The sequence below is a fragment of the Delphinapterus leucas genome, chromosome 11 (genome assembly GCF_059928025.1).
Source record: "Delphinapterus leucas isolate spDelLeu-1000000601 "Yukka" chromosome 11, BTC_Dleu_Yukka2, whole genome shotgun sequence".
NCBI classification, from domain to species: Eukaryota; Metazoa; Chordata; class Mammalia; order Artiodactyla; family Monodontidae; genus Delphinapterus; species Delphinapterus leucas.
In genome coordinates, this window is record NC_143139.1 from 13,299,695 (window position 1) to 13,314,471 (window position 14,777).

The 14,777-nt window shown below is 41.3% G+C and overlaps 1 non-coding gene across 1 annotated transcript; it reads right to left on the minus strand.

The window, feature by feature from the left end:
• Positions 1-14,370: 14,370 nt before the first annotated feature.
• Positions 14,371-14,496, minus strand: LOC115802894 (small nucleolar RNA ACA64). Its single transcript, XR_004023472.1, has one exon. It is a non-coding gene; the product is annotated as a small nucleolar RNA ACA64 (small nucleolar RNA).
• Between the last annotated feature and the right edge of the window lie 281 nt (positions 14,497-14,777).

Genomic DNA, 14,777 nt, shown 5'->3' on the forward strand with positions numbered 1-14,777 from the left:
TTTTTTTTCTTTAGATACTTTGTTTTGAAGATGCAACTTTGGGAATGTAAATATTTTACATAATAAAAAAATAAAATTAAACACAAAATGCAACTCCTAAATATCAAAAGTGAAAAGAAAAAGAAACCTCAAAGTGTATCCTGTTGATCCTCTCACAGAGAAATTCTCCCAAGTGACTTTAAGGCGTAACGGTTGGAGTGTGCATCCCCAGTGGGACAAAATAAATTGAAAAAGAAAAAACCCTGTTTACAGTAATGATATAGTTGGTGGTAGTGTTTATATTATTCTGAGACCATCGTGTATGTAGTATTGATAAAGCAAATAAATAATTATATTGGTGTCATTGAAACCAGGGTTTGGGGCATGGCAGAAGAGAGAAACAGATATGAAATCAGCTAGGTTAAATAAAAACCTTGTATTCCTGAATTTGAATTGGAAGTATTAGTTTCAACTTATGATGTGTTTTATCTAAAACAAAACAAAGATAACAATATTTTCTATCTATAGCCACTGAAAAGACCTTGCAGCCAGTTGTAGGAAATGCAAGATGAATCTTGTCACATCAGAAAATAAGGATTCTATTCAAGACTACTAGTGTCATCCCAAAAGGACTCAGAAGTCTAAGTGAAGAGACTCCCTTGTCAAAGAGAGGATGACTTGAGTATCACTATGTATAATAATTGCAATATGTTGTAAGGCATCAAAGATGTTTAGGGCTTCCCTGGTGGCGCAGTGGTTGAGAGTCCGCCTGCCGATGCAGGGGACACGGGTTTGTGCCCTGGTCCAGGAAGATCCCACATACTGTGGAGCAGCTAGGCCCGTGTGCCATGGCCGCTAAGCCTGTGCATCCGGAGCCTGTGCTCTGCAACGGGAGAGGCCACAACAGTGAGAGGCCCGCGTACCGAAAAAAAAAAAAGATGTTTAAATCCATGTGTTAATAAAATACATGCATATACGCACACATACATGTACATATATACATATATATATTATATATAATATTATATATATAGAAGACCACATATATATAAAAAAAGAACCAAGCATTCATCTTGCTTCTCCTATGCAAACTGTACCTCAGCATAAACAATTGCTCTTGAGGGGGAAATATCTCTTAGAAGCTTACCAGCTAAGAATTTAAAAATAATTTATTGTTTTAACACCTTAAGAATTATTGGATCTAAGCAATGATTATCAATGTCTGCTAGCATCACAAAAAGAAGACAACCAGGGATTATTATTCATTCCTGAGGGTATTATACAATGAAGATGTCTGGACAAAAAATCCCTCATAAATCTCCACCCGTCTCTTATTTTGAATACAAATTTACAGAAAATGCAAAGGACAAAAATCACCAAGAGGATAAAGTCAGAAAAATTCAGACAGAAAACTTCATAGGACAAACCACCCATTTCTTCAACAAAAACTTCAAGAGAAAAAAACAAACAAACAAAAACCTCAAGAGAGAAGAGAAGAAGAGGGAGACAGGCACAGACAGAGAGCCTAAAGACTGAAAGAAATTTGAGACATTTATCATCTCTCAATGTATAGATGTCATTTGGATTCTAATTCAAAAAACAAGCTAAAAACAAAGTGAAAATGATAAAATAAAAAACTGGGGAAATGGGCTTCCGTGGTGGCGCAGTGGTTGAGAGTCCGCCTGCCGATGCAGGGGACACGGGTTCGTGACCCGGTCCGGGAAGATCCCACATGCCGCAGAGCGGCTGGGCCTGTGAGCCATGGCCGCTGAGCCTGCGCGTCCGGAGCCTGTGTTCTGCAACGGGAGAGGCCACAACAGTGAGAGGCCCACATACCGGAAAAAAAAAACAAAACTGGGGAAATGTGAGCATGATTGAATATTTGATATTAAAGAATATTTTAACATTTTCAGGTATGATCATGTTATTGAATATGCAAAAAAGGGTCTCTATCTTTTAGAAAAATCTATGAGATATTTACAGATGACGTGATGTCTAAGATAAGCTCAAAATTCAGGGATGGGATAAAGAGAGACATGAAGGTATCAAGTATAAGGGAGCAAAGTTGGTCATGGTTTATGAACTGTTGAAGCTGAGTGATAGGTACATGGAGAATGGTTATACTGTTTGCTCTACTTTTATGTATATTTGAGATGTTCTAAAATAAAATATTAAAACACAGAGGGTAGAGGTGAGCAAATTCTTCCAAGACCTAGAACTATAGCTTATCAAAACTTAAGCTAGAACTACAGCTTATCAAAACCTATAGCTTATCAATTACAGTTGCCCGTTGAGCGAACACTTTAACAATATCTTGTCCTCTAGAGAGGAAGATTATATATAAGCTGAGTTGTATTAGTGGATGCTTGTGGTCATCTTTTTTATACATAGTAAATCTTTAGATTATTTTCCAAGTCTGGATTTCTCCTTTAAAGTTTTGGTTAAGATGTTGTCATGTGGGGCCAATGTCTTAATATAACAGACTCTGTGTGTGTCTGTATATATATACTGGAGATAATGTTTTTGAAATATGTTCACAAATAATATAATCTCTCTCTTAATCTCTCTCTCACTTTTTTTTGCCACTAGTGCATGCCTTGAGTCTTTATCACCCCAGGGAAGAGGAAGGTAGGTACCTTCTAGAAAAAAGAGGCCCAGACGTAGGAAGAGGGCAGATGTGACAGGTGAATTCCTCATAGAAAAGGGACAGGAAGCAGAAACAATTCTGGTGCAAAAAGGAAGGGGTTCAGAGAGAATGGATCTGGGATTGGGATGCTACTGGGATCCCCTGGAGGGATGTACATACCTCTGGCCTTTGTGAGAAGGTAGAGGCCCCTACCTTGTTTAAATAGTGCACCCCCTGACCCGAAGAAAAAAGATGTGTCTAGGTCCTAAACCCCGGAACCCATAAATGTGACCCTATGGAATAAAGGGTTTTTGCAGATATAATTAAGTTAACGATCTCGAGATGAGATTATTCTGGACTAGGATGGGCTTTGAATCCAATGGCAAATCCTTATAAGAGATGAGAAGGGAAAACAGACACAGATAGAGAGGGAAGAAGATAATGAGAAGAAAGAGGCAGTGACTGGAGTTATGCAGCCCCATGCCAAGGAATGACAAGAGTCACCGGAAGCCGGCAGAAGCTAGGAGAGAGGCATAGACCGGATTCTCCCTCAGAGCCTCCAGGGAGAACCCACCCTGCTGACCACTTGATTTCAGACTCTGGCCTCCAGAATTGGAAGAGAGTCAATGTTCTGTTGCTTTAAGCCGCTGAATTCGTGATAATTGCTATTGCAGCCCTAGGAAACAAACACACCCTGCTTCTCATAGGGAACTGTGGGAGGAGCGCATCTCACAGGGTCCTCCGAAGTGACATGAGAGGCTGAAAGAGTAGTAATATCAGTGTCATGGGAGTGGTCTGGGAGAGCTCCAGGTCTCCATTGACTCACTTTCCCAGACTGTTTCCTGGAGTTCTGACATGCTCTTGGTGGCATCGCTGAGAAACTGGTGGACCCATCAAGAGATCCCTGTGGTGAGGGATGACTCCATTGAGGGTTGCAGCAGGGACTGCAGGGAGAGGTAGATAGAAGAGGTGGGGACCTAAGAAGAGGTTGGTTGGGAAGAGTGAGATAATACCAGGCACATAAGGAGCTGACAGAACAGACCATGGATTTCCCCAGCGTGGACTTAGCATGGATTTAGATAGGACAGTCTGAGAACAGAGAGCTGGAGAAACCAGTTACAACTCAGAGACGCAGGAGCCAGGAGAGAAACACAGCACAGGGACTAGAGACCACCTCCCCAGTTTAATCTTCTTGTGCCCAAATTTCACTTGGGAAAGGGAGAGAAACTTGAGTTGTTAGAATAAATAGTTTGAACTGCAATACAAGTTCAACTGCAATGGGTGATTGTAATCAAGAAGGGGGCTAGTGAGCATGAATGGACAAGTTCAAGAGTTTTCTTGTCATTAGATGGGCGGGGATAAGTGGGTCAAAAGAAGGACTTTGTTATTACATCAATTAGGTACTTTTCTAAAGCTATACATTAGGATAGGATGCATGAGTTGTAGTATGTAAAATTTGACCTCGCTACACATAGAAGAGGCAAAAATCAGCAGTTATAGACTTTAGAGATATATATATATATATATATATATATATATATATATATTTTTTTTTTTTTTTTTTTTGCAGTACGCGGGCCTCTCACCGCTGTGGCCTCTCCCGTTGCGGAGCACAGCCTCCGGAAGCGCAGGCTCAGCGGCCATGGCTCACGGGCCCAGCCGCTCCGCGTCATGTGGGATCTTCCCAGACCGGGGCACGAACCCGTGTCCCCTGCATCAGCAGGTGGACTTTCAAACACTGCGCCACCAGGAAAGCCCTAGATATGTTTTTCATGGTAAAATCTACTATGATTTTTACCAGCTAATTTAGACCTAATTTAATTTATTTGCACATCTGTCAGCCTGTGAAAGAGTCAGCTTGACAACAAAAATCTGATGCAACTGTATCTATTTTATCTTCAGTCTTTCCATCAAAGGCCAGGAGAAACCTGCTTCTTCTAAGGGCTTTGTTTTTATCAGTCTGGGTGGCCAGCTTTGATTTGGCGTTGTCGTCTTGCTGGGGAGCTCACAATAACTCTCATGAAGAGTTCTGCTGTTGCTTATTTATAGATCAGCAAGTTTGGAGGACCGTTCTTAATGTATTCAGTTTATTTTGGAGCTTTGCCTCTTTTCTACTTCTCTGGGGTCAGGTCTGTTTTACAGCCAGCTAGAAAGACACTGCTGAAGTAATTGTCCATAAAATGAGGGCCTCCTATCTGTATTCTCTCCCCAGCACCCTCGCCTGAAGAATCTGTCTACTGCCTTCCCTCTTTGCTTCATTCTGGGTGTACAGAGACTTGTTAGAGGTGTCCTAACAGGTGGCCAGGGTGTCCAGCTTCATTTCCGGGGCCGCACATCACACTGATTCGTACCTTCAAATGCAGTGACTAATTTGCTAGAGTGTGAGGTAAAATTCAGTAAATGAATCTAAAGTCCCCAAGCAGCTTGTAGTTTGGAAATTCTTGGACTCCTTTGGAGCAGGTTGGCAATTTCCTATTACCACTAGATGTCCCTGTGTGGCTTTTCTTTTGGACACCAGTGCTGTACAAGCTGCACGTTATTTCTGCTCTCCTGGATGGAAGGAAAGTGCATCACAGTCTCTGAAGAGGCTGTTTACAGTGGAATATCAACCACGCTGGGACCCAACACAGCTTAGCCCCTAGTACACTAATTTCAAGTCCAAGGGCATGGCAAAGCTGGAGAGTACTCTGAGACTGTGCAGAAGTCAGGACTATCTCTACAGAGGTCCCAGGTTCTTTCCAATTTGCATTCATTCAATTTCCCCTGCCTCCCAGCTGCCTCTCGGTAGCCTAGACCAAAGCTTTAAAAACTACCATGGAGAACTAGTTAAAAAAATTTTTTTTTCGCACTTCTGCTTTCTTGCAGACCAACACATGGTCTTACTGTGCAGGACATCACAGGTTACTCACTCTGGGAGTCTGATAACAACCAAACTGTCTGTTCCCCCTAACAAAATGATGGTATCTGTACTTAGATGTGACGTTGCACAGCAATGTCAGCTGACTACGAAAGGTTTTTTTAAAGCATTCTCTCAATTTCTGTATTTCCTTTGTCTTTGACTGGCAACAGCTTGTGGACCAGCACCGGTCTGAGGATCATGCTTTGGGCGGCACTGGCCTAGGCGTCATTCTAAGGCTTAGTTCTACATCCTTGAATTAAAACTAATGGGCCATGGGGAACTGGAGTGGCTCAAGGCAGCTTTCGAAGACTTGAACGGAGACTCGTGCAATGTGCAGAGAGCCGTGGTCTCTGTCCTTCTACCCCAGGTCAGACCTGGACCTTCCACTGACCTACTGTGCTGAATCTCAGATTAAGGCAACGTTAAACAGAAAGCAGTGGGTGATCCCCAGAGGCCACAGCAGTGGAGAGGGAATGAGAGTTCTTGCAGCTTTGGAACCTGTTACCGAGTCCAAGCTCGTACTGCTTGCCGTATGACAGGCCAATAAATCGAGAGACGAGTTGTTAGGGTAAGGAATAGCGACTTTATTCAGAAAGCCAGCAAACTGAGAAGACAGTGGACTCATGTCCCAAAGAACCATGTTGCCTGAGTTAAAATTCAGCCTTCTTTTATAATAAAAAGGGAGGGAATAAAGTCCAACATTTCCTGGTTCCAGTCAGCCTCTGAGGGGATGTGCTAATTTCCTCCTTCCTGCAGTAATTCACACGTGGGCCTGGTCAGGATGTTTCCTGTGAGCAAAAGGTATTTTAGCTTAATGATCATTACCTGGGAGGCAGGGCTCCCAGAGGTGGGCCACTGTGTAAAATTTGAGCTTATAGGTGACATCCCTTTAGTGATTGACTTGTAATAGAATGCAAAGTTTCTTCCCCATTACGAACCTTCTTGCAGAACTTAAGTGGACCTTGTCAAGGTCCACTCTATACTTTAGAAGAGAAATAAAGGTGGTGAAGGACGGTAAATACCATGTACTTGTATTCGTCTTAATAATTAGCCATAGTGACACCTGGGTGATCAATCCTGTGATGTCTTATGGCACAACCAGCTCCAATTGCAGGAAGAGCGGGAAAGAGTTTCAGCTTCACAAACCGAAAAGAAACAGTTTGTTTACTCAATGTACCAACAGTTTGTGTCCCCAAAAATCATTTATTAAGACAGTCATTTGTAATGTAAGAGCACAATTTGCCTTCAAAACAATGTTGAGAATGGTGGTTAATTTTCCTGTTTACTCACAGAAAACCATTTAAGCCAGGCAGTAACTGACTTAAACACTATTTTTCTCTTTTTTATGATTCCATGGGTCAGGTCAAGTCAAGCAGCCAAGAACATTGCTTTCTCTGTTATAAGCTCTTGAGATCCAAGTTCCAAACTTTGATAGAAGGGGTTTCCCCTCTCTTTCTCAGGGTGCCTCATGGAGAAACAGGATTTGTCTGGACTTCCTTGTTCTGGAAAGGACAACAAGATGACTGTGGTCCCTTGCAGCGGTAACCAGCAAGGAAGCAGGATTCCCGATGAAGGGTTCCATTAGCTGTGTCTTTAAGGCTTGGAGTATAAAACCATGTTTGATGAGCAGTGTTTGATGAGCAGGGACCTTTGTGGTAAAAGCTTCCAGGGGTGGCTGGGAGTGAGGCATGGGATCTCTTAGAGAAGGAAAAATCATGGGGTGAGAGCTAGAAGCACTGGATCAAGAGTCACCCAGTGGAAGACTGGGATGAAGCCGCATGAGTGAAAAAGGAAGAAGAAAGACATACTCACATGACAAGAGTTGAAGGGCAATATATGCAGCTCTGTCAGCTGGGGATTGAAATTCCACAGTTGAAGGCTCATTTTCATATGTTCACATTTATGGGGCAGAAGCCTTGAAGGAGAGGCCCTAAATATGTCCTTCTGGAAAGGTGACTCTGCATCTTTAGTGTCTCCTGTGGGAAATGTAATAGAGGTGGGACAGATCCAAGTTTCGTGGAGCCTGAAGCTTATGCAATTTGTGGATACTTTAGGAAAAAAAAGCAAATTTAAAAATGTAAAATTAGGTATGAATATAAATATTTATTTACATAAGACAATAAATTTTTTAAATATCCATTTTAAAAAGCTAGCAAATACAGGCATACCTCAGAGATACTGTGGGTTTGGTTCCAGACCACTGCAATAAAGGGTATATTGCCATAAAGCGAGTCAAATGGATTTTGGTTTCCCAGTGCATACAGAAATTACATCTACACTGTACTGTAGTCTATTAAGTGTGCCATAGCATTACGTCTAAAAATGTCCATCCCTTAATTCAAAAATACTTTATTGCTAAAAAATGTTAACGATTACCTGAACTTTCAGTCAGTCGTAATCATTTTGCTGGTGGAGGGTCTTGCCTCCATGTTGGCAGCTGCTGACTGATCAGGGTGGCAGTTACTGAAGGGTAGGACAATTGTGGCAACTTCTTTTTCTTTTTGTGTGTGTGTGTGTGTGTGTGTGTGATATGCGGGCCTCTCACTGTTGTGGCCTCTCCCGTTGCGGAGCACAGGCTCCGGACGCGCAGGCTCAGCGGCCATGGCTCACGGGCCCAGCTGCTCCGCGGCATGTGGGATCCTTCCGGACCGGGGCACGAACCCGTGTCCCCCGCATCGGCAGGCGGACTCTCAACGGCTGCGCCACCAGGGAAGCCCTGTGGCAACTTCTTAAAATAAGACATCAGTGAAGTTTGCTGCATCGATTGACTCTTCCTTTCATGAACAGTTTCTTGGTGGCATGCAATGCTGTTTGATAGCATTTTACCCACACTAGAACTTCTTTCATAAGTAGAGTCAATCTCTCAAACCCTGCTTCTGCTTTATCAACTAAGTTTATGTCATATTCTAGATCCTTTGTTGCATTTTAACAATCTTCACAACATCTTCACCAAGAGTAGGTTCCATCTCAATAAACCACCTTCTTTGTTCATCCATAAGAAGCAATCCCTCATCAGTTCAAGCTTCATCATGAGATTGCAGCGATCCAGTCCATCTTCAGGCTCTACTTTTTTTTTTTTTTTTTTTCTGAGACAAGAATCTCTTTTTATTTAACATTGCAGGGTTAGAAAGTAAGGACCAGGCAGAGCAGGAGACAGTACAAATAATCAAATGGAATATAACCCTTACATTTTCATTTGAAAGACAGAAAAAAATAAGCTTTAAAGTGACATGTGTTTATTGTATGCTGTATCAAAGCAAAAGATATGGACATAGATATACAGACATAGATATAGATATCACATTTTCTTTACCTGTTCATTCATCAATGGACAATTAGATTGTTACCATGTCATGGCTGTTGTGAATAATGCTACAATGAACATGGGGGTGAAGATATCTCCTCAAGATACTGATTTTGTTTCCTTCAGACATATACCCAGAAATGAGACTTCTGGATAATATGGCAGTTCTGTTTTTATTTTTATTTATTTATTTATTTTTTGCGGCACGCGGACCTCTCACTGTTGTGGCCTCTCCCGTTGCGGAGCACAGGCTCCGGATGCGCAGGCTCAGCGGCCATGGCTCACGGGCCCAGCCGCTCCGCGGCATGTGGGATCTTCCTGGACCAGGGCACGAACCCGTGTCCCCTGCATCGGCAGGTGGACTCTCAACCACTGCGCCACCAGGGAAGCCCTGTTTTTAATTTTTTAAAGAACCACCATAATGCTTTCCACAGTGGCAGCACCAATTTAAATTCCCACCAAACAGTGTTCAAGGGTCCCTTTTTCTCTACATCTTTGCCTACCTTTTTAATCTTTTTAAAATTATCATAGCCATCCTAACAGATGTGCAATGATATGTCATTGTGGTTTTGATTTGCATTTCCCTGATGATTAGTGATGTTGAACACCTTTTTGTGTACCTGTTGTCCATTTATATGTCTTTGGAAAAATGTCTATTCAAGTCCTTTGACCATTTTTACGTTGGATTATTTGGGGTTTTTTTGTTTTTGTAATTAAGTTGTATGAGTTCCTTATATATTTTGGAAATTAAGCCCTTACCAGACATCTGATTTGTAAATATTTTCTCCCATTCCATAGGTTGCCTCTTCACTCTACTAATTGTTTCTTTTGCTGTGTAGAAGCTTTTCAGTTTGATGTAGTCTTGCTTGTTTATTTTGCTTTTGTTGCCTGTGCTTAGGGTGTCATATCAGAAAATTTATTGCCAAACCCAATGTCAAGAAATTTTTCTCTATGTTTTTTTCTAGGAGTTGCATGGTTTCAGGTCTTACATTTAAGACTTTAATTCATTTTGTGTTAGTTTTTGTGTATGATATGAGATAGTGGTCCAGTTTTCCCAATGCCATTTATTGAAGAGACTATCCTTTCCCCGTTGTGTACTCTTGGGACCCTTGTCAAAGATTAATTGACCACATCAGGCTCCACTTCTAATTCTAGTTCTCTGGCTATTTCTATCACATCTGCCATTACTTCCTCCACTGAAGTCTTGAACCCCTCAAAGTCATCCGTGACTTCTTCCAAACTCCTGTAAATGTTGATATTTTGACCTTTCCCCATGAATCATGAATGTTCTTAATGGCATCTAGAATAGGGAATCCTTTCCAAAAGGTTTTCAATTTACTTTACCCAGATCCATCAGCGGAATCACTACCTATGGCAGCTATAGCCTTACAAAATCTGTTTTTTACATTTTCATTCCTCATCTCACCTGTCATAGTCTATCCAGACCCAAAGCATGACCACAGGGTAACCAACTGACAATGCACCAAGTTCTTTAGCCTACAATTCCTGTATTGATGGATTGTCTAATTGACTAAAGTATTTCTTGATTCAACAAACATTTATTTGTAGTTTTTACTTTGTTCTAGGTGCTCTTCTGGACTCTGAGTATAAGAAAGAAGGAGAAATTTTGCCCTCCTGGAGGAGCTCAGAGAGCTTTTTGTTCCAGGTCTTACTGATAGAGAGTAGCAGAGTCAAGGTGAGAATCCAGGTGTCATGATTTCTGGCTTAGTGCTTTTGCTATAAGGCCACATTGTTTCTGAAGTTTAAAAGTCTGACCAATACCAAAAGCAGAAAATGCTTCACAGTGATGTAAACAAATCAGTACCTCTAATTTACGGTAGGTTACTAAGGGCCTCAGTATTCTGGAACTATTAAAAGTAACCTATGGAATCTGAGGTAAGGGGCCCTAAAGTCCCTACAATAGGGATCAAATTCTAAACCTAAGAAACATCCCCAAAGACAAGTACTAAAACATCAAAGGTATTGGTTTTAAAATATAAAAGCACAAAAGCAAGTATTTAAAGTATCAAGACAAGTATTTAAATGTAATTGAGGTCCTTTCTTAATGACTAAGTTAAAGCGATTATACACGTGGGAGATGGGATATCTTCAATTTCCAGCTTGAGCAGCTCTTCCTTACTCCTTGCTGTAGAGAGAGACTTTTAAGACTTGGTGGCTGATTGCACTTGTACCTCTTCATCAGGAAAATAAAGCACTCAAAGCAGGGCAAAGAGGACTCACAATTTTTGAGTGTCATTGAGATGCCCTGAGTTTTATGCCTGTTGTGTCATTTAATCAACAAAACAGTCTTATGTGGTAGGGATTTTTGTCTTCATTTTACTGAAAACTAAATTCAATTTTCTTTTTTTGACTGTGCTGCATGCTGCATGGCTTGTAGGATCTTAGTTCCCCAACCAGGGATTGAACCCGGGCTCTCAGCAGTGAAAGTGTAGTCCTAACCATTGGACCACCAGGGAATTTCCTAAATTCAAATATTTTAAATACTATGCCCAAGGACACAGTTTGTAAATGGTAGACTCAGAAATGATGGGACTTCCCTGGCAGTCCAGTGGTTAAGACTCTGCTGCTTCCATTGCAGGGGGCAGGAGCCCTGGTCAGGGAACTAAGATCCTGCATGCTGTGTGGCATGGCCGAAAAAAAAAAAAAAAGTAAAAAGAAATGAAACTAGGCTGGTTTAGTTCCAAGGTTCATGTTCTTTGCAGCATACCATGCCACCTTCAGGGATAAGAACAAAATTTAAAGGAGAGAAAAAAAACCCTGAAGATGAAGTAGGGAAGATTATAAATAAGGAAGAAGGGCTAACATTTAGATATTTTTTTTGATTAACAGATATACCAGCAGAAGGGCTGGGCTTATGATGTTTGTTATTCTCTAATCAAACATCACTTTTCAACACGTGGTGCCAGAAACCAAGCTCAGGTCCCTCCCTTACTTGTCCTGTACCCAGGAGCAAACTTTTGTACTCATTGAGAATTTCTGAAAGATTCTGCCTTCATCAAGAAGTAGAAAGATAAAATCCTGTGCTCTGGAGGCAGAGAACCTGTGTTTAAATACCACATTTGCCACCAACTAGATATACGTAGACAGATTTTTTAACTTTCTTGTGTTTGAGTTGTCTCAATGGGGATAATAATAATAAAGCCTCACTCCTAAACTCATGGGGAGTAAATAAGATGATACGTAAAAAGAATCTAATATGGTGTCTAGTCCAAAGTGAGTGTTCAAAAATGTTGATTTTCCTATTACTATTTTAAAACAAAACAAGCATGATAGGTATAAATTGCTTCTCTATACTCAGAGGCAAGAAATGACACATCTCTTTATATTGTAAACAAAGTTTGGTCCATTTCAAGGATTAGTAAAAAGTCCCCTGATTAATTTGGAGATCTCACTCCTACCCTTTGGAGCATATATGTTTAGAGTTTATGAGTCTCATTGGAGGAAGATCATTGTTGATGTCCAGGCTTATGTGCCCTATTCAGAGATGGTGGCTCTACTACCCAAATCAGGCCTCTTCACCAAGCACTTGTTGTCATTTCTATCCAAGGTTCTATCACTCATTTGATTGTGGCCAGGTCACCACCAATCCCATAAACCCAAATCCAAAGGTCTTCTTTCCCAGTCTTTGGGGTCTAACCAGGCATTTTGGGTCTGAGTCATTCCCTCTTCAATATCTTCTGTTCCTACCTCTTCTCAGATACCTGAGCCTACATCTCCTTAACACACAAGCCTCTGTAGTTATCACCTTCAAAGAGCCAAAACTTGCCTGGCATATTCTCTTCTCTGGCTCTGAAGAAAAGGCTTTCTTTCTTCACCAGGGGGTAGTGGTAAGGCAGAACCCAGAACTTTAGAAACACAATTCTGGTTTATCCTTACTGACAGAAGAGGAGAAACTTTATTATTTTCCGGTGAGATGGCATCAGAAAAAAACTCAAAGTAACAAGAAACTTTCTCAATAAATTACCTTGTTAAATACATATATATACACTTATATATATAAATATATATATATAAATATATATATATATATATACACCATTTTATATATATAAAACCAGTGTATCTGTAAGATACTGTAGGAAATGCGAGGAACTTACCCTCTAGTTAGGAAGTGAGACCTAGTCAAGATAAAACAACTGAGACACTTCTGACCTTCCTTCTATCAAAAATCTGAATATCCTTGAAGTGATTTTAAAACATGACAATTTTAACTAAGCACTAGTTTGGAGAGTCACATCTCTGCCTGAAAATATACTTTGATGGCCATAATCTTTGTCTTCCTGCTTCAGTGACGTGGAGACGGATTGGATGCCAGGGTGACAGAGAATCTTCCTAGCTGATTGGGTTTCTGTAGACACAACAAAGGCCATACTTTAAATTAGCTCCAACAGTCTAATCAGAATGAACAGACTACTTGGGTCTGTGATGAAGACATATTGGCAGCTGGTGAAGGCTTCCTAGAGGGATTTTGGTGAAAACCCAAAGTATATTAATGCTGAAAGCAGTTTGATTCCAGTGTAAGGATTAAGGGTGATTTAGAAGGAAATGTTTATGCTAACAATTCATTTCTATTTTAATTTTCTTTCAAGTTTGTCTTTATGTATTAGCTTTAAGAATCATGCAAGATAATGATTTTTCTCATCTCTTTCATCAGTGGTTTAAAAATATTAATTCGTTAAAATAATCACACTCAGGAGCATTTTGATATCTCAGACCACCTCATCAGGATGCCCACTACGATCTGGGAGGAAAATGTCCTAACTGCAGATTCATGTCTTTTGGTTCAGGAAACCAATTGCATCTTGATTCTACAAACTTGAGCACATTCATAATCTAAGGAAAATCTATATCACTTATTATTTGAAGACACGGAACTTACTCTCATAATGAACTTTTCCAGAATATATCTTTTTTTTTTACATGTTTTTAAAAGTAACTAGAAAACTATCTTAAGTTGGGTTTCCTGGGACATAAAATTTGAGCCAGAAGTTTCCATGCAGGATGTTAACTGAGGAGTGCTCTTGGGATCAACACCTGTGATGGAGAGAAAGGTGGAGAATGGCAGAGGGAAGGGTTGAATTGTGATGCAATCACAACAAAGCCTCATTGGATCCTAAAGGGAGTTCTGAAACTGGGATTAATCTTCAGAGTTGGACCTTTATTCTTATTCATCAAACAATGAGTGGATTTGGGCTGCCCATGAGAAGGGGAGGTGACCCTGAGTGAGACTCCTCTCCTGTTGTGGGCGAATGCCAGTGAAGGGCTCAACTGAGGACCTTCAAACATTAGCTGAGGCTCCTAGCATCCATTACAGTCTACCCGTTGAGTTTTTCAGATCCATTTTTTTTTTTTTTCAGATCAACAGCTTTATTAAAAAACGAAAGCAGAGCCCCCCCTTCCTGCGCCCCCCGCCCCCGGTCATGGCGGCATCGGCCTCAGGCTCTGAGCATCCAGGCATCCTAAGGGTAGAAGACGAGCTCAGGGATCAGGTACCAGAGTCCGGAACATGAGAGCGGCCGCAACCGGGCCCGGAGCGGCGGCACGTGTCGGGGCCTGGGTTTCACCTCCCCACACGGAGGAGAGGGCGGTGAGCTGAGACCCCGGTGGCTCTGGGCGCCGAGTCTCACCTGCGGCCACGGCCAAAGCCGCAGGTGATTTTCAACCAACGCCGAGATCCATTTGTTTTGCAGGATAAATTCTGGGAACAATTTCTCTGGAATTCTGATTGGTCTCTTTTTGGGGGAACACTTGCCTGAGAAAGGTTAGTGGGATGAATTACCAGCCCATCTCTGCAATTGATCTCAAGGCTGCAATAGATACTCTTCTTTCCTTCCTCTACTATCCTTTGCTACCCATTTCTCCCACTCTTGGCTACCATCTCTCTTGGTTTAGATTACTTGACCTGGTAATCCAGACTTCAATCCTGAGGAATCTAAATCCCTGGTCAC